The 19,498-nt window shown below is 49.6% G+C and overlaps 1 long non-coding RNA gene across 1 annotated transcript; it reads right to left on the bottom strand.

Annotated features, from left to right (window-relative positions):
• Positions 1 to 3,544: 3,544 nt before the first annotated feature.
• LOC116762704 lies at positions 3,545 to 6,669 on the bottom strand. Its single transcript, XR_004352326.1, has 3 exons — positions 5,206 to 6,669; positions 4,128 to 4,208; positions 3,545 to 3,797 (listed from the first exon to the last, which is right to left on the bottom strand). It is a non-coding gene; the product is annotated as an uncharacterized LOC116762704 (long non-coding RNA).
• Between the last annotated feature and the right edge of the window lie 12,829 nt (positions 6,670 to 19,498).

Here is a 19,498-nt window from a genome sequence, read left to right as displayed (position 1 = left end):
TGCGTTTTCTCACTTCTCTGATTAAACTTATTCTTTGCCTAGAGTTTTTTCCACAGACAGAAGGCAGGCTGAGGACGTGGGGGGAAGGACCCTGGGGTCCTGCTCCGTTTCACTGATTCTTCTCCAACTCCTTCCTAGCCGTTTGACACCCATTGCGCCAAGGACACTGCCATCTACTCGCCTGTCGGTGGTCTCCCCTGCGCTGTGACCCCCTGGGCACCTTTGCTCCATCCGTGTGTCACATCTGACCTCGGGACCCCGTGCTCTCCCTTCTGCTCCGGTGGTACAGATCCTGCAGTCGCTTTAAGGAGCATGGATGCCTGGAAGGCAAGATGATTTTAGACCTTGAGAGTCTGGAAGTGCTCTTACTCTACCTTCAGACTCGCCTGGTGGTTTGGGAACAAGTTCTCGGTGGGCAGCGTTTGCCAGTTGCCTCCCTCTTGCCCACGTTGCTGTCGAGAAGTTTGACCTCTGCGGGCCGAGCGAGTCTCTCTCTGTTCCCGGGGTCGGAAAGTTTGCGATGATTTTCCTGGGCGGTAGGTGGAGCCTTTCAGTCTGGAAGCTCAGGTCTTTGAGTCCTGGGCAAGTTTCTTTTCTTTTCATTCAGTGAACACTGAGTGCCTGCCTCCCGCTGGGCTCTCGTTGGGAACATAAGTGAACAAACAACAGCAGCAGACGACGATCCTGTGCTCGTGAAACGGCGCGGAGAAGAGCGTTTCAGCATGGCAGCGGGATAAGTGCTGAGGAAGAAGTACTGCCCCGGGATGGACGAAGACAGGAGCGGGTGTGGTCCAGATGTTCGGGTGGCCAAGCAGACCTCCGCGAGAACGAGAGGGGGAGTGTGCCCCGGAGGAGGGCCTGCCAGGCTGCCGGAGGGGCGAGTCCACAGGGCCCTGAGCGGGAAGGTGCCTGGCCGGCTCGGTGTCCGGTGAGGCCGGTCCAGCACGCGAGCAGAGATAGCGGCGTCGCCGGGAGATGACGGTGTGGAGGCTTCTTGGTCATGGGAGACTGGCTTCTACTCAGGGTTCTAGCAAAGGAGTGATGTGGTGGGACTTAGGTGTCATGAGGGTCACCTGTGCTGTGGCCCAGAGAGAGGACGGAAGGGAGGAGGGGCGGCCAAGGGCCAGGCGGCGTCTGTGAAGCCTGGGAGGTGCTGGTGCGCAAGCGGTGGTGGCGGAGATGGTAAGGCTGGTCTGGTGATGAGGGCGCTTGAAGGACGAGCCAGTAAAATTTGGTGACAGGTCGTGTGTGGTGTGTATGTGGGAAAGAGGAGCTGGCGGTGGCTTTCGTTTACTGAGGTCGTGATAGGCACAGCTTGGTTCTTAGCGCTTTGCAGGGACAACTCATTTGAATCCTCGTAATAACCCAGTAAACTAAGTACCCCTATTCACATGTTCGGGGTAAGGAGGCTCACTTGCCCTGGATCAGCCAGCTCATAAGGGGGGGCCTCGGACGCAGAGGCCCGCTCTTCCCTGTGGATCCTGCTCACCCCCACCTTCTCTGGTCCGTCCGCTCTCCCCTGGGATTCTTACCTCCGCCTTTCTCTGGTCCGTCTTTCTGGAACCTTCTCTGGTCCGTCTTGAATAGCCCCTGGAGCTTTGCCCTCTGCAGGTTGTATATGTTTCTTTCCTCCGTATTTTCCAGCCTTTGTCTTGTGCTCTTCTCCCTGAGAGAGTTTCTCAACTTAATTTTTTCCTCTTTGCCATCATCGTGCTATGAATTTCCGAGAGCTCACTTTTTTGGTAATGTCTTTTTTTTGTTGTAGCCTCTGTGTGTTTGGTGATTACTTATCTCCGTGAGGATATCAAATTTGTTTTTAATTTTCTTCCCTGTATGTTCTCTTTGCTTCCACGGTTTTTTTCTGTTCGTTTTGGCCTCTTTCACAGCACTTTTTCCTCAGATGTCCAGCAGCCCCGGGTTAGGTGTGCTCCCGTTCAGCTCGAGAGCAGATTGGAAGCTCGGAGCATGGGGCGGGGATGGGGCACGGGGTGTGGCTTTGATCCTCAAGGAGCCGTTTGTTGGAAACCCTGGAAGCCAGGGTCTTCAGGACTTTTCCTCTTGGGCTGGTTAGAGCCCCAGAGAACCTCTTCTGTTCTCTCGCCAAGTGGGGGAAAAGTCTGCTCCCTGTGTTCTAGGTGCCACGTGGGCAGGCGTTCTCCCAGCGAGCAGTTGTGTGTGTGTGTGTGTGTGTGTGTGTGTGTGTCCCCTTGGTCTCTGCGTGTGACGTGGGACCCAGGCCCCCAGCTCTACTGGGGTCCAGTTCAGAGATCCTCCTGGAGTGGGAGAGGATGACCACTGCCGTTGGAGCCCTGCAGACGCCTGCCGCGTATGCGAGGCGGGTTCTTGTCCCCCGCTGGGACCTGCCAAGTGCGTTGCCAGGTTGCCCGTCCTGTCCCCGGGCTCCGCACTGTGTGCTGTGTCTCCAGCGTACGACCCCTTTACTGCACGGTGGGCGGGGCTTGGGAGGACTTGAAGTGAGACGTGGGTCAGTCCATCGCCTTGACTAATATTCAGGATAATTAAGGTTTTGCAGCTCACAACCGTCGGGACTCAAGGCCTGGCCTCTGACCAGAGTGGGCAGGCTGTACGTAGACAGGGTGGGGTCGGGGGGACCTCAGCCTCCGCTGCATGTCCTGGCAGGAGTGGGGGGAGGGTGGGAGAAGGAGGCGAGTGCCTGACCCCGCCCCCTACCGGCCGACTCGCTGGTGCCCCCGTTGCAGAACCTGCCAGATGCTCCCCTGGTAAAACAGGACGGAAAGGGTGGAGCGTGGGTCTGGAGGGACGGCGGGGCAGGCACACCTAGAGTGGACAGATCTCTGAGCCCAGACGCGTAGCGACTACATCTTAGACAAAACAAAGTTCCGCCCTGATTGTGTACCTTGAGAAAACTAATAATAGGACCGGGGAAAATTGTCAGGTGTAAACCATTTATGAAAATCAGTAGCTTCTGGGACTATAATTGTAATCAGGAAATGTACCAAGAAAAATCTGCCCTTCTCAGTAACAGCATGGAGGTAAACGTACTAGTTTCCGAGGAATAGGACCAAGGTGGAGACAAAAGCCTCGAACAAAAGCAGCATAAGCCGTACCCCTAAACATGATTTTATTATAAACATCATTAGTATAAACAGTATTTAAATTCGCTTTTATATTCCCACCATGCTTGGGAATATAAACACGGGTGAGGTGGTCAGTGTGTATTTGTTGACTGACAAAATGAGTGAATAAACTGTCACTGAGACATTTATGTCGGTGTCTGACAGGGGAGGCCTGCCCTCGCTCGACGTGTGTGTCCACCAGGAGGCGGGCTCCACCGCGACGGCTGGTCTCAGCACAGCGGCCCGCCTCGTGCCCGTGACCGCACTCAGCCAAGACTGGCTCAGCGTTTGTAGCTAACCCTCATGGGCCAATCACCAGGTTTTTAAAAAGCTTACTATTTATCTGTACGTTTACAAAAGTAATGTGACCGTTGCCGAAAAGGTACGAGAGGAGATGCAGCCAAAAACAGAAGAAAGCACACAGAAAAAACATAATAAAAGTCAACTTTAATTTTTCTTCTCAGCAGTAACCACTGCTAGCTTTTTAGTATACATCTCTGGGGTATCTTTTCGCATGTGTGTGAGAGAATTGGAAGCAACATCGCCCGTTTCCTAGCCTGCTTGCTTTTTCTCGCCTCGCCGTGTGGTTTGTCACGTCCTGGAATTGGCCTCAGTGGGTGACTCTCAGTGGCTGCACACAGAACCCCGAAGGGCCACTTGTTCTGTGTGACGCAGAGCACGGGCTGTGACATCGGGCTCCTAAGAACCAGGAAGATGTGGTCTGGACCTCGGGCTGCTTTCTCCAGCGCCTGGACTGTACCGCCCTCGTCCCTTACCTGGACCTCCCCCTGCCCTCAAGCCCACCCAGGGAGGGGTCTGATCACATACCACCAACCCCTCCCCGCCGCACCCCCCCACCCACTTAAACTCCCCACACTCTCAGTATAAAGACGGAGTCCATGCTTTAGTCCCCAAGACCGCATCCGCCCACCTGGTCTCACGCATCGGGTCCCGCCACCTCGCTCCCTCCCTCCCTGCCCTCAGCCCCTGCCCCCAGGTGGTGAAGAGCCAGGGCTCAGATCTGTGTACTTGGGTGCGAGTCCTGTCTGTGCCACTTCTCCCCTGGGTGACCTCGATCAGGGTCGTCATCTTTGTTTTCACTCCCCTCATCTGTAGGATGGGGATCAAAATATTACCTAATCGCAGTGGGAATGACCTGCTGAGAACCGTCTGCTCAAGAAGGGTGAGTTAGGAGCGTTTCTCGTTCTCCTGATCTCACCTCAAACGTCACTTCCTTCGCGAGGCCTGTGACCCCTCAGGCCAGGTCAGGCCCCACCCCAGTTGCACACCCGCCTGGATGTGCTCGCAAAGCCCGTGCCCTCGTGCTCAGAGCTCAGGGAGCGCTGCTCCCCTTGCTGGATGTTGACTGCTCTCCCTCTGGACCGCGCCGGGTACGAGGCCAGCGCCCGGCCTGCAGCTCCTTTCATCTCCTTCCCTGAGGGGCCGGGCTGAGCCCAGGAGGCCAGCCCGGGCATAGGGAGGGTTGCAGTCTTCCAGGGACACTTGACATGTGTGCCGCCTGCTGTACGTCAGGCACTGTTGGAAGTGTTTTACATTTATCATCTCAGTTTCCCAAATGACCACCTGAGCCTCGTCTATGTTGTATCTAGAAGAGGACTTGGGACTCAGAGAGGCTGAGTGACTGTCCCGGGGCCACAGAGCGGGCTGAAACCCAGGCAGCCTGAGTGCTCAGCCACCTTGCCCCTGGTTCTCGGACTCCTGTGCACATCAGAGCCCAGAATGCTAGTTCAGTCTGTCTGCGGTGGGGCTGAGAATGTGTTTCTAGTAGGTTCCCCGTGAGGCTGGTGCTGCCGACGCGTGCAGACCACACTTGGAGAGCCCCCCGCACCACCCGCCGTCAGTGCCAGGAGGAAGTTTCCAGTAGCCAACGGGCTCCCCTAGATGTGGGTACAACTGCACTGTTGCCTTTGCCCCCCGCCTGCCTCCTACCTGGACACTCATTTATCTTTCCTTTCTGGTTCCAACCACTTCGGTGACTCGGGAGGACAAGTCCCCGTGTCACCTGGGCCTGCCCACCTCCCTTCTGTCGGACCCTTCAAACCGCGGCTGCTGGTTTTCCCCAGCGGGGCTGGTTTAAATCATCCACCTTGAAATGGACTCGCGTGTGTTGTGCTGGCGAGGCTCCCCCAGGCAGGGGAGGGTCGGCTGACGCCAGAGGAAACAGCACCTTTCTGCTGCTCACGGAGGCTCCACGGTGGCCAGCTGGGCCCTCGGGAAGACAGAGATTTTCAAGCAACTCGATTTCTGTGCTTCTTGCCGATTTTGATTAACTTTTCACTCCCGTTGTAGAACGCGGGTTGTATTCACTTGGCTTCTCACGGAGGAATAGGAGCCTGCAGCCCTCAGGTTCCCTGCCCGCCCTGCCACTTCCTCGCTGTCACACTTCCTCCATGTCACACCAGGGAAACCAGTATTGTGAAAACAAGAAGTCTCTTCTCGGGCTGAGGGCTTGGAAAACGGCACACTTGCCCATGGGCATCGAAAGCCTGAGTCCAAGTGCGTGGAGGAAGATGCCTGGTTGCTCCCCAGGGGTTACGCCTGGGGCGCCCGGGTCCGGGCAGCCTCTGCTTCAGCAATGGCAGAGTCCCGGCTGGTAATTCGTTACTGAGGGAAGTTACATAACCGGCCACCTTCTCACTGTTCAGCCGTTTCCTGGAGCAGGAAGTATTTGAGTTGGAATCCTACCTTTCTTCCATTATCTATTTTTTGAAGTCTTGCTCAAGCCAGCAAAAATGTGAAGCCTTCACTGAACCATCCAGTTAGAACAGACTCCGCTCCCCCTGTGCTGACATCACGCCTGGCAGCTGGTGCTGCAGAGATTCTGGCCTTTCGGCTTCGGATAAGCCTCCTGGGGGCAGCCGTAGGAATGATGGTGGTAACCTCACGACGCCTGGCTCCTCGGAGGTTTTCAGCAAGCGCTTGTGTACTGGACACATTTAGGAAACGTGGTTCTGTCTCAGCCGGGCAGGTGCGAACTCTCCCTGGTTCGGGGAGTGGATCACCGTGTCGGGGGCGTTCTCCCGGCCGCCTCGCTGAGCTTGGGAACTGCTGGGAGTGACCGTGTAGGATATGGTACGAATTTTCTACTTCTGCACTAAAAGCAGGACCACCCAGGTCCCTTTTGCAGTATCTTATTGAAGCAATAAACTGATTGCAAAGCCAGTGCTTCCTTATCTGTCCATGTTCTAATGAAGTGAAATAAAAAGGATATAATGAACATGCTCAAGGTCGTAATCTGAGACAGAGCTGGACGGCTTCTGGAATCTCAGGGTATCATTTAGTCTCTCCCAGCCTCAGGCTCCTCATTCCTTGAAGGGGGATGGGTTACAACAACCTCTAAAAACACGCGCAGTTTGAGGATGCGTGGTTTGTGTTCACATCACAAAGCCACCTAAAGGAAACTCCGCATTTTGCTGGTGAGCCATTCAATTCCAGCCTCCGTCCATGATGGGAAAACTAGACTTTGAGACAAAGCCATTGTCCAGCCGGTGGCAGGTCACCTCACTCCCTTGGGCCTCAATTTTCCCAGCTTTAAAGTGAGGACAGGGGCTTCCCAGGTGGCGCAGTGGTCGGGAGTCCGCCTGCCGATGCAGGGGACGCGGGTTCGTGCCCCGGTCTGGGAGGATCCCACATGCCGCGGAGCGGCTGCGGCTGGGCCCGTGAGCCATGGCCGCTGAGCCTGCGCGTCCGGAGCCTGTGCTCCGCAACGGGAGAGGCCACAACAGAGAGAGGCCTGCGTACCGAAAATAAATAAATAAATAAAGTGAGGATAAGAGAGGCCGCTGGGCCCTCTTTTACTTTGGAAGTTTCTTATGAAAATCAGATGAGGTGACGTAGGTGCTGTCTAAAAGTGAGGGACCCGTCTTGCCATTTATATAGGAAAGGGTCAGGGATCATTGGCAAGTTTTCAGAGGACTGACGATTGGAAGACAGATGTTTTTCGTTCGCTCACTGGACATTCACGCAGGAATGGACGGAACCCCAGCTGGTAAACCGTCCTCCGGTTCTTAGCCTCTTTCTCCCTGCAGACCCGGCTGCTTCTTTCTCGAGGGAGGACAGCCCTGAGGGCACAGGCTGGATGGAGTTCTGCTGTTGTTTCATCTGCCCTCTTAGCAGCCACAGCCAGTCTCTCCTCGCCCGTCTGCCCACACCCCACCGCTCCTGGGATAGGACGCTGCGAGCGTGTTGAAACCGCGGAAGGCCAGAGGCCGGTTGCTACCCGGAACCTCCTCCAGCCCCTCTGCCAGGTAACCGTCACAGCCGTACGAAGGCAGAAACGGGAGAGACCGTCCCGGCACCAGAGGCTCGGAGCTCCCTACAGCCCCTTCTCCCAAGCCAGGCCTGCCCGGAGGCGGCGTCTCACCCCGGGGTGGATGGCGCATCATCTGGGATTCTGCAGACCCAGCTCTGCCTTCTACGTCAGGGCCACTCAGGTGAGCCTCCCGGCCAGCACAGCCTCCCCGGGGCCCGTGAGAAGTGCAGGAAGCAGAGAATCCAGCCCAGTGAAGCAGCATCTCTAAGGGCTGGGCCCAGGAATCTGGGTTTGTAACGAGGTCTCTCGGGATTTCTGCACCCACTGCATATGGAGAAATGACGTTCTAAGTTATTCGGGACACTCTGGTGTCGGGACACTGGGTGGACGCCTAGAATCCTGTGTGCTCGGCCCGCCCACCCCTCCCTGTGGGAGCGTCCTGCCGCCTCGACTCGAAGCGTGTGACGGCAGGGCTGCTGGGAGCGAGACTCCATCCAGTGGCCTGGCGGGCACCTCTCCTCCAGGCCCAGCTCCTCCTGGGGCCAGAGAGAACAGGCCTGGGCGCCCCTGTGGTCGTGACGCCCAGGTGTGCCAGTGTGGAAAGAAGGGTGAGGAAATGGCTGACCCCGAGGACAGCAGCCTGGGCGCGTTCCGGGGCCGCAGTGCAGGTGTTTCCTGGTCCAGCTGCGTCCCCGGACACACCCTGGCCATCTCTTCAAGCTGCCAGTAGACACGCCTCTTCTTCCCTCTTAACCAGGTGAAGCTGGGTTTCAACAACCTGCAGCAAGAGTTGTGACGATGGCCAGTGGGGCTAAGGAGGGCCGGAAGCCGAGCGGCTGGGATGTGGGCAGGATGGAGGCTCGGGCCTGACGCAGGCCTTCAGGGTGCGGGGGGCAGAGGGCAGGGGGCACAGCGGCTCTCGAGACCTCACACCCGTCCTTCACTGGTAACTTGGGATCTCCAGTTTCCTATTGAAAAAGCTCCAAATTTATTTTGAAATGGGGGCCAAAAAGAGGGTCTTTGTCTCCAAGAACTATAACATCTGCTGGGAACCTCTTTCTCTGTCATTTTTTGAGATCTGTCAACAGCAGCCAGGGCTGGCTAATGCACCCCTCTGGCTGGCATCGGTCCCTGTTCTCCCAGGGCCTGTCCACCCAGCCCTGCCCCGAGCCCTGACACCCCAACCGCTCACCCAGAGGTGCAGAGGGCCAGTGAGGGGAGCTTGGGGGTGGACTCACGTGCCCTAAGCGTACACTCTGCACCTTGGTCTCCTCACCGGTGAAGCTGAGCTGAGGGGTTCCACTTAGAAGGCAGAGAGGAGTGAGAATGGTAACTCTGAAACGCCTGGCACATAGAAGGTGTTTCGTTAGAGCTCTCGAAAGACCCCCATGTAATACCCCTTTCTACTGAAAGTAAAGATTTTTCTTTCTGATCCTGGCTATTTTCAGAAGTGGCCAGTGTTGTTTGTTTGCTGGGACCAGTCCAGGTGTGATTTTTCCTTCCACCTGGGAAGCCCGGTGTGCCAGACATTCCTTCTTACGACTTAGTGCTGAGGATCCTTTTCCTTGTGTGGTTAAAACACATAAATACATAGAGCCGGGTGACAGTCTGTTTCAGCCCTAAGATCAGATCACTTGTAGATAATGAGTGCTGTCTCACAGGCATCGTAGGACAGGAAAGGAATTTCTGAGGGTTTTGTTTGTTTGTTTGTTTTAAATAAGTTTATTTATTTATTTTTGATTGCGTTGGGTCTTTGTTGCTGTGCGCGGGCTTTCTCTAGTTGCAGTGAGCAGGGGCTACTCTTCGTTGCAGTGCGCGGGCTTCTCACTGCGGTGGCCTCTCTTGTTGCGGAGCACAGGCTCTAGGCACACGGGCTTCAGCAGTTGTGGCTCGCGGGCTCAGTAGTTGTGGTGCACGGGCTTAGTTGCTCTGCAGCATGTGGGATCTTCCCGGACCAGGGCTCGAACCCGTGTCCCCTGCATTGGCAGGAGGATTCTTAACCACTGCGCCACCAGGGAAGTCCTTCTGAGTTATTTAATCCACTTCCTGCGGTAATCGTGCATCACCAGCTGTCACTCCGCCTGCGTGACAGACGCTCAGCGGTGGAGGGGAAAGAAGAGAGCAAAGTCAGTTATTCTGATGGATCGTTCGTTCTATCATAACTGGCTCCATCAATACGCCTAACAAACACCATTTCCTAATTCAGTCATCCTGATAATACCGCTGCTTGAAACAAACAAAGAAACGCATTGAAATAAATAACAGTAGGTTATGGTCATGGAGGGTTTAGCCTCAGACCCGCCTCCGCCCAGTAAGTGTGTGATTAACCAAGTTACCCCCTCTCCTGGCTGCACTGAATCAAATTCCTACAATACCAGCTAGTTCCGTCCGAGTTTCTACAGGCGTTCCAGGTGCGCTGGAGAAAGGTCCAGAGTGGAGAAGGGAGGAGTGGGGACCAGCCTGCCCTTCAGAGACCTCGCGGCGTCATGTCTCGACTTAAACCCCTTGTGATCATGGACCTGGTTACCTAGTTTGTATTCACTCATTTATTCATTAAAAGGTGGAACGTGTAAGTTCTGGAATATCAAAATTAGTGAGAGAACTTCCAAGCTAAGTTAATGGCAGAGGCCAAATGTACTCATAATTAAAATACTTCTACATGTAATTGGGAAAGAGTTGGCACTTTATGTCAGAGAGTAAATCTGCTAGTAATAGGCAGGCTTGGTTCGGTGCCATCTCCTACGATCAGAATCCATCTTTCTCTCCTTCACACTCCAGCAGGGCTCATACAGCATCTTTGGTATTATAGTACTGTTCGTGGTCTGTTTTGTATTTTAGTTGTATTATTAGGATCTGAAGAGGGAACAAAAATAAGAAAGAAATGGGTCTTTGCCTTCAAGGAGCTTACAGTCTACTAGCAGCTTTAAGCCAGGGTCACAAGTGATGATTCAGAGAAGTATCTGGTAAGTGTTAAAGGAAGCAGCAGAGGTTAAGCGTGCGGGTGAGAACGTCGGTGTATCAGGAGAAGACTCGTGACGGAGAGGCGCATCGACAGGGGGCTTGAAGGTTGAGTGGTATCTCCACAGGTACGGGTATAGAAACCAGCATTCTGGAACGAGGAAGGGCACAGCTCTGCTTCCACGTGGAGAAGGGTTTCTCAACCGCGTGCGGCACTGTTGACATTTGGGGTCAGATCATTCTCTGCGAGGGGCCGTCCTGTGCACTGTAGGCCGTTCCCACCTCCCCGCTAGATGCCCCGGCACCTCCCCCGAGAAGATGTCTCCAGATGTCGTCACATGCCCCTGGGGCTGGGGGCAAGACCGCCTCGTCAAGACCCCTGATGGAGAACATACACAGACACAGAGAGGCAGGTGTGTTTACATCACTGAGGACAGATGCAGGAGAGAGCAGCTGACGACCCTGGCTGCATTTGATTGAGATCTCAAAAAACGACAGAGGAGGACGATGTTGCCCCCAGACTTTCATAGTCCTTGCAGACAGAGACCCACTAGGGCCCATTATTTTTGTCATTTTCCCCAGAGCCCAGTGTTCTCGTGGTCTCTCTCCCATCAAGCTTGTTCTCAGATCCTCAGCCCTACAAAGATGTGATGATTGATCTTCACTGGGACATCAGTGGTACCTGAAGACAGTTATTCCTGTAGCAAGCATTTTTATTTTAAAGCACGCCTGATTGTTTAAGGCAACAGGATGTAACTTAGCCGTAGAATCTCAGGCATTAGTGAGAGGGTCTGTGCGGGCAGAGGACGTGGAACCCTCCAGGAACAGCTGCAGACGCTCAGCATGTCTCCCTGGCTCAGACCAGCCCTCTTTCAGGTACAGTCCACGCTCAGCGCCCCTCCAAGTTTGAATGACAGCTACTTAAGAATCTGCCAACGTTTTCACCACTAGAAAAGGAGACATGCCTTGTTGCTTTGTGTTGAAAACTCAAAGCACACATTCCTCCTATTCCCCAGGAAAATCCAGCTCTGACCAAATTCCTTACAGCGCGTGACCCTGAGCCCCAACGTGAACTTCACCTTCGTCTCCCCCAGAACAGCTGTGCGCTCCGCCACCAGCCTCACAGGTCACATTTTAAAAGTCAGCAGGGATTTTTCCCGCAATGCTTCAAACTCAAAGTTGAGACGCAGTCATAGCAGTGAAACTCCCTCAGCCTCTTAGGATTAAGCGTGGTGAAATCTGTCACTCTGTTTTCTGTGCCTGGTAATTCAGGAATGTAAAGAGACTTTATTCTGAGTAGGAGGGAGCAGAATAGGGATAGATTTGCTGAAGATATAGAAACCGAGATAAGAGGAGATATGAAATCAACAAGAAAACGGTTGCCAGGCAACCTGCTTGGTCCTCAGAGAGACAGAGCCATCTTCAATAATAACCCACAAGCAATCTTGGATAACAGCCCATAAAGCTCTGAGCTAGAAAGCGTCGATGTCAGGAGCGGGTGACAGCAGATACTCTTCCAGAGAACGAAAGCATGTGCTCCCCTCGTTCCATTCCATGAATACGGACCATGCTGTGAACACAGGCCCCAGGGGTCTGCACATCTGAGGCGGGTAGTGTCTCTGCTACCTGGACCATTCTGTGGCTTTTGTTTTTCTTACGGTCGTAGCCCTGTCCTGCGCATTATGTTTTTACTCAGCACAGCAACTGCAGTCACAGGAAGCACCCAGTTGTCCCCAGTATCTTGCCTCCCAGTTGTCCCCAGTATCTTGCCTTGCAAGCCTGGCACAGTCTTGCTGACTTGATCACCAGCATGTGGCCAGTGGGGCCCATTCCTGAGCAGGACGGTGACCAGGCGTGAAGATGGCAGGATGTTAGGGTTTGGGGGAAATTTATGGAACAGGGCCCTCATTCATCACTTTTCCAGGTGAGGGAAGTGACTCGTATGATGGAGGTGCCATGGCCCACTCCCTTTTGCTCTCTGGGTCTGCCCTTCTAAGTAGAACCCGGTTCTCTGTGCTCTGAGTCCTCTGCAGCTGACCTCGTGCTCCTATTTTCCTCCATAAAAGGACTCCTTGACAGCAAGGACTCTGCCGTGCTCCTTCCTGGTCCCCGGCCGCCGGCCCAGTACACTCAAACGTCGCTACACAGGAGCACTAATACCTCCGCCCTGACCAGTGACCTTCAAGACAAGCAGTAAGTCGTGGTCAGCACATCCCAGCCCTGCGTTATCCTGAGTGCAGTACAGGGGCTAAGGGCTCTGCGGGCCAGACTCCGGGCTGAACCCTGGCTCATTGCGACCCTTGACTCGCCTGCTGTCTCTGTCTCTCGGTTTTGTCGTCTGTAAAATGAGGATACCGGTTATACCCAACTCATCAGATTGTCTAGGGGATTAAGCAAGCTCATAGCAAGTTTGGAGAAGTTCCCGTCCCATGAGCACCGTGACTCTGTAAAGTGAGACACGACCTTCCTCTTACAGTTTGGCCCTTGTGGGAATCACGTCAAAGCAGAATCTCCCCAGGTCGCAGGTTGGAACTCGGCAGGACTGTGCCAGTGGGCAGGGTGGGTGCGTGGGGACGTGGTGGAGGAGGACAGGCCCCGTCCCTCTTCTCTGAGGTTTTCCCACGTGAAACGCTTGATCGCGGGGTTGGTGGTTCTTAGCAATATAAATTAAGCCATCCTTCGGCTTTCCCTCACTGGGATTTTCCGTGTCCGTGCTGATTTTGATTTTACTTTTATTTCTTCTAAAGGCAGCACGCAAAGAAGGCTTACCAAGAGTTTTATTCGTTGTCGTAACAAAACTGTGGTGGAACCACTCAGAAAGACAGCGGTTTTCCTGTGTAACTGGTCACAGCCTTGCTCAAGATTAGAGGCTTTTTCTTAACACCCAACAGAGAAGAGCCAGCTAGGGATAGAAAAGCCAAATACTTTATTTGATGAATAGATTTTTAAATTTTTATTGAAGTCTAGTTAGTTTACAATGTGTTAATTTCTGCTGTACAGCAAAGTGACTCGGTTATACATACATAGATTCTTTTTCATATTCTTCTCCAGTGTGGTTTCTCACAGGATATTGAATATAGCTCCCTGTGCTAGGACCTCGTTGTTTATTGGGGGAATATTTTATCGTCACATGTGCACACAAAGCCTGCAGAGCTTCATTCCTCCAGGGTGGTGCTTTCTCCACAAGGCAAGTTGTCATTCAAAACAGATTCATCACAGGCTCCACACACAATATCCATATATCCACAAAATGTAAAATTAAGGAAACTCAGAGAGTATACAGACAGAACTCCTCTAGGTCTTTAGAAAGTAGAGGAGAGGGTACCTTGGCAGGGCTGTGACACCCAGAGGGCTGGGAGAATTCTACTTCTTGTTCTGGGTACTGAATACATGGGTGAGCTCATCTCGTGAAACATTTTTGAGCTGTCCTACTTACGCTGGTTAATTCCTAGCAAATGGCATTTATCAAAATACAGACATTTTTCAAAAGCTTAATAAGCTTTCTAAAGTCAAATAAAGGTGATCCCTAGTTAGGAAAATAGATGGTTGCAATGATTAAACAAAACAAACATTATCCAAAAGCAATGAAGAGAATGGATGGTACTGCGTGGATAGTCACCCCGTTCCAGGATTACCTGACCCCCACCCTGGGCGCGTCACTGATCACCTCCCCCTCTGACGATACTGTGCCTTGGCCTCTGTCCTCAGCTCTCGTGCTTTGTGGCGCTGATTTCCGTGTGGTAATTGTCTCCCTAAGTGGATGGCCACCTCCAAGAGAATCACTCCACCTTCAGCAACCAGGACGAGGAGAGGCACACACTGGGTTCTCATTTTCCACCTGACGAATGGTTGGGTGCGCTTTCCCTGTGGGTCCTGTGGAATCATAGGACCACATGGATGAACCTCAAAAACATGCTAAGTGAAAAGAGTCAAACACAAGAAAGCACATATTTTATGATTCCATTTATATAAAATTCTAGAACCAACAAAAGTAATCTATAGTGACATTAAAAGATCGGTACTGCAGCTACCACTGGGTCAGTTTACCAGAGTTATGAACTGGACATAAGCTACCCTAGAGCGGGGATCTTGTTTGGTTGGTTCGTTGTTGCATCCTTAAGGCCTGGTGCGGAGCTTAGCACATAGTATACGCTAAGAGGACGCAAATTAAACCAGTGAATGACTTTGAAATCAGAGCAAAGAGAATTCATTTGAACAATCTGAAGAGGTGCCTCATGCTGTTGTTGAGTGGAAGACTGTGAATCTTGTTCCAGATTAACAGTATTTCTGGAGTTAACGTATGTTAATTTAAAAAACCCACAATGATGAAAAAATCATCAATTTTTGAAAATTAGTTCAGCAGGCAACAACAGCAAGTAGTGTAGGACATAAAATATAGTAAGAAATTAATAAGTTTAGAAGGCACGTAAGTCCTTACCTTTTAATATATTTAGGTCATATGAAAGCAATCGAAAATTTTAAGTATCTACTGTCTTGCCTTTATAGAAAACATCTGGGTTTACTTAAAAATGGGAAAATTTTTATCCAGTTTCCTAAATATTTCTGCTAATGTATCAGATTTTCACAGATGACTAAAATTTGCAATGCATTTATTCTCTGAAAACTGACTTTTTAAAATATTGTGCAGTAATAAAACATTTACATTTCTAATTGACGGGAAACTCTTAGGTATCTGCTGAAGCAAAAGTTCTTACTACCAGAATTTATTATAACAGATTTACAAAATAAAGGAAGGGTTGTCGTCAGAAGTTCCGGAAAAAACTCTTTCAGTAACTTCCTCTTGCTATGCAGGCCGGTTTTTTAAATGCTCTCTCCTGTGTGCTAGAAAATCACCTGTGTTCCATGACACTTGTGGGATTTCACACTACAAATTATCCTTTTTGGCAGAGTAATTTGACAGATTCATTCACTCCACACGCTCTGTCCACACCCTGTAGGCTGGGCTCCCGTCACACCAGCTACTGACTATTTATTCAGGTAGAAAGGATCTGGTGTCGCAATTCTGTACATGTGATTAGAACCCTGCAAGAAATGCTTTTACACTTTGTAACCTGTACATGTCTACAAGCCATCGACCTCTCCAAGGTCGAAGTACAACAGATCCTTCCTTAGTCCCGAGTGGTTTTTTAAATGACAGATTCATCCTCCAGTATATTTCTTATCCCCAACCGATGTACAGTTTTGTGCCGAGATCTCGGCTCTTGGCAGTGACCCTGGAGGGGGACAGGGTGCTGGATTTGTGCCACGATTTTGAGAATAAAAAGGGCATTGCTGATAGTTCCAATAGAGTCGGACACACGCTGTTTTGAGCTGGGACGAGGGTCGCACGTCATAAAGCAGGGCTCATGCTGAGTGAAGCTGTTTCTGGGCTCTCTGATCTGTTCTATTTCTGACCATCTTTGCACCAAAACCCGCCCTATGTTATTTATTCAGCTTTAGGTAAGTCTTGATTCGATTAAGTATGTCTGCCTTTCTGGTTCTTCTTCAAGATTGCCTTTGTTATTCTTGGCCCTTTACATTGCTGTATAAATATTAGAATGAACTGTCATGTTTCACCAAAAGCGAAACAAAACAAAAGCTGGGGTTTTTTATTGGGCTGGCTTTGATTTTGTAGATCAGTCAACACTTTTGAAATAATGAATCACGACCATGGTACAGCTCTCCATTTATTTAAATCTTCTTTATTTTCTCTCAATAATGTTGATAGCTTTCTGTACTATAGAGGTCCTGAACATCTTTTGTTGGTTTTATTACCAGGCACTTGAACATTTTTTGACGTTTTTGTAAACGCTGTTAAAAACGTTTTTTTTAACTGTTGATGTTACATAGAAATACAAATCAACTTGAAATTGCACTTGTAACCAGCAACATCTTACTCAACTCACTTTTAAATTCTAATAATTTAGACTTTTTATGAAAATAATAATCTAAAATAGGGAATTCCCTAGCCGTCCAGTGGTTAGGACCCTGCACTTTCACTGCCAAGGGCGCAGGTTCAATCCCTGTTTGGGGAACTAAAATCCCATAAACCACGAGGCGCGGGGCAAAAAATAAATAAGTAAATAAATAAGTTTAAAAAAAGATCTAAAATACTGTTTTCTTCCTTTCAAATCATTATATATTTTATTTATTTTTCTCGAGTTACTGTATCAGCGAGGATCTTCATTAAATTATTGTATAAATGGTGGCAACATACATTCTTCTCAAATTGCAGACCGATTTCTCATTTATTTCTTTCTATTTTTGCTAGTTTCACTTTGAGGGCGTGGTGTTGGGTGCGTACAAATTTAGAATTGTTAGGTTCCCCTAGTGAGCTGAATCTTTTTACCATTATGAAATGTCTGTCTTTATCTCTGGAATAAGAGAAACTACTTTGCCTAGTATTTTTAGCTACCTCTACTTTTATGGTTAGCATTTATATGATCTTCTTTTCCATTATTTTCCTTTCAAATCTTCTCTATTTTTATGTTATAGATATATTTCCTGCAGACACCATCTAGTATGTTTTCAACCCTGCCTAACCGTCTGTGTCTTTTAACTAGAACATTTAGTCAACTTCCATTTTTAAGTAATTATTTGGAGTTTAATATACCATCTTGCTATTTGTCATGCCTGTTCTGTGTATCTCTTTCTCCGTTTTCTTTCCTCCTTCTGGATTGATTGTGTATTTGTTGTTATTCCTTTTTTCCTCTCTGGTTTATTTGGGAAATTATAAACCCATTTGCTGTTCTTCTAGTGGTTACCTTAGCGCAACACGCATCCTTGACTTATCGAAATCTAATGTAGTTGTACTTATACACTTATACTTTTACTCTCTTCCCAGACTATGCAAGGACATTTGGACTTTTACATCCGTTTTCTTCCCCAACTGCTATGCTATATTTTAATTCTGTATATATTTGAAGGTCTATAGACATTATTACTGTTGTTTAATATTGTCAATATTTGTTTAAATTTACCATATTTACAGTTTTTTCCTTCCCCTTTATTCTTTCCTATAACTCTGACATTCCTTCTCCATAAAGAATACACTCTAGAATTGTTTTTGAGTCTGCTGGTGGTGAACTCTCAGTTTTTGTTTGTCTGAAAAAATCTTGAGGGATATTTTTACTGGGTGTGGAATAATTCTAGGTTGGCAGGGTTTTCTGGTGCTATTTTCCCCAACATATTAAAAGAATCATTCTATGATCTTCTGGCTTTCATCATTTCTGTTGATACATGTGTTATCTTTCTAACCACTGCTCCTGTGACGGTACTTTGTCCTTTTCCTTTGGTTGTTTTATCTGTTTTCTGATCATCTCTTAGTCTTTGGATTTCTGCTGTTTCACTGGATGCATCTAGAGATGTGTTTCTCTGTAGTATCCTGCTTGGGGCTCGAGCGGGACTTGGAGAATCTATGAATTGATGTCGTATCAGTTTGGAACCCTCATGTTGATTGTTAGCTCTTTGACCATTATCCTGCCCCACGCTGTCTCTTTTTTTCTCTTTTCCTGTGGAGTGTCTTCTTACTGACTCATTTGAGTTTTTTATCTTCCCTTTTGTATTTTTCCATCCTTTCGTCTTTCTGGATTTTATTTATTTTTTCTTTCCGGAAGAAATTATGATTTCTCCTGACCATGACAATTCAGTTTCTCTCTTTTGCTACATCTAATTTGCTAATAAATCTTATCTATTTAGTTCTTCATTCATTACTGTATATTTGAGCCCTGGGATTTCTATTTCATTTTTATTCAAAGATGGCAGTGTCTCTTTTAGGTTTCCAGTTTTCTGCTGAAATGTCTAACCTTGTCTTTTGTCATCTTGATCATAGAAAAACGTGTTGTTTTATAATTTGTGTGTGACGATTCTAATATTTGGAGCCCCCAGTACTTCTGTTTCTATTATCTGGGGTTTTTTTTTGGGGGGGGGGGACTGTTTTTTTGCTTTTTATCTTTTTTTGCTGGTTTTAATATACATTGTCATGGCTCTTCACCCATTCAGTTATCTTTGATTGTATGCTGGGTGTTGTATAAGAAAAGCTGATTATAAAAAATAATTTGAGGTTTATGGGTAATCTTTCCCCGGAGATGATTTTTGTTTGCTTCTGCCATATGCCTCTGGGTTTTAGCAAACCAGGATGAATGTAATCCAATTCTAGGGGCTGGAATTTTCCAGGCTGTCCAACAACTTATAGCAGGGCTGCATTCCGAGACGGTTCACTCATACCTGTAGGGTGTCAAACAAAAGCACAGGAAGTATAACGGGGCCCCTGCTCCTGACAGGTCCAAACTCAGCCTGCCTAGACTAGAACATTGCCAGAATCCCTGCTTCACACCTCATTTATCTCTTTTGGATTGGGAAATGCACATGGGGCAAAAGTGATTTCCAACTGCACCCGTTTCTCCTGGATCTTGGCCCAGTAATTTGTCATGATCATGTCAACCTTCCTCCTATGGGCTGATGCTAATTTTGTTTGGTTGCTTTTTCAGTTGGTCTTAAGAGGTTTGAGTTACCTAGTTCACCATTATGAGAAGCAGACGTTTTCCACGTAAAATATGAACTGGGGGACTTCCCTGGTGGCCCAGTGGTTTGGCCTCCGCACTCTCACGGCTGAGGGCCCAGGTTCAATCCCTGGTTGGAGAGCCAAGATTCCACATGCCGCATGCAGGGAGGCCAAAAAAAAGAAAGAAAGAAAGAATTGGATCTAGTCTCCGCTCTTGAATTTACTAGTTTTTCTGATTTCAACAACTGACTGGTAGTCCATGGGCCTGTTCCCTCAAATACAAGAAGGAGGATTGAGCAGATTGGCTTGGAGCCCATGTAACTCGATTAACACGATTTAGTCTAAATCACTGAGTAGATTTTAGGATGAGGAGGGCTTCCCTGGTGGCGCAGTGGTTGAGAGTCCGCCTGCCGATGCAGGGGACACGGGTTCGTGCCCCGGTCCGGGAAGATCCCACATGCCGCGGAGCGGCTGGGCCCGTGAGCCATGGCCGCTGAGCCTGCGCGTCCGGAGCCTGTGCTCCGCCACGGGAGAGGCCACAGCGGTGAGAGGCCCGCGTACCGCAAACAAAACAAACAACAACAGAAAAAGCGTAGCAGAAGGCAGTGACTGTGGCTTTTCTTGTTGTCCCTGTAGCTAAAACGACCTGGGATATGGCAGGTGCTA

This window comes from Phocoena sinus, chromosome 11, assembly GCF_008692025.1.
Source record: "Phocoena sinus isolate mPhoSin1 chromosome 11, mPhoSin1.pri, whole genome shotgun sequence".
Taxonomy (NCBI): Eukaryota; Metazoa; Chordata; class Mammalia; order Artiodactyla; family Phocoenidae; genus Phocoena; species Phocoena sinus.
This window is presented reverse-complemented; position numbering and strand designations above follow the sequence as displayed.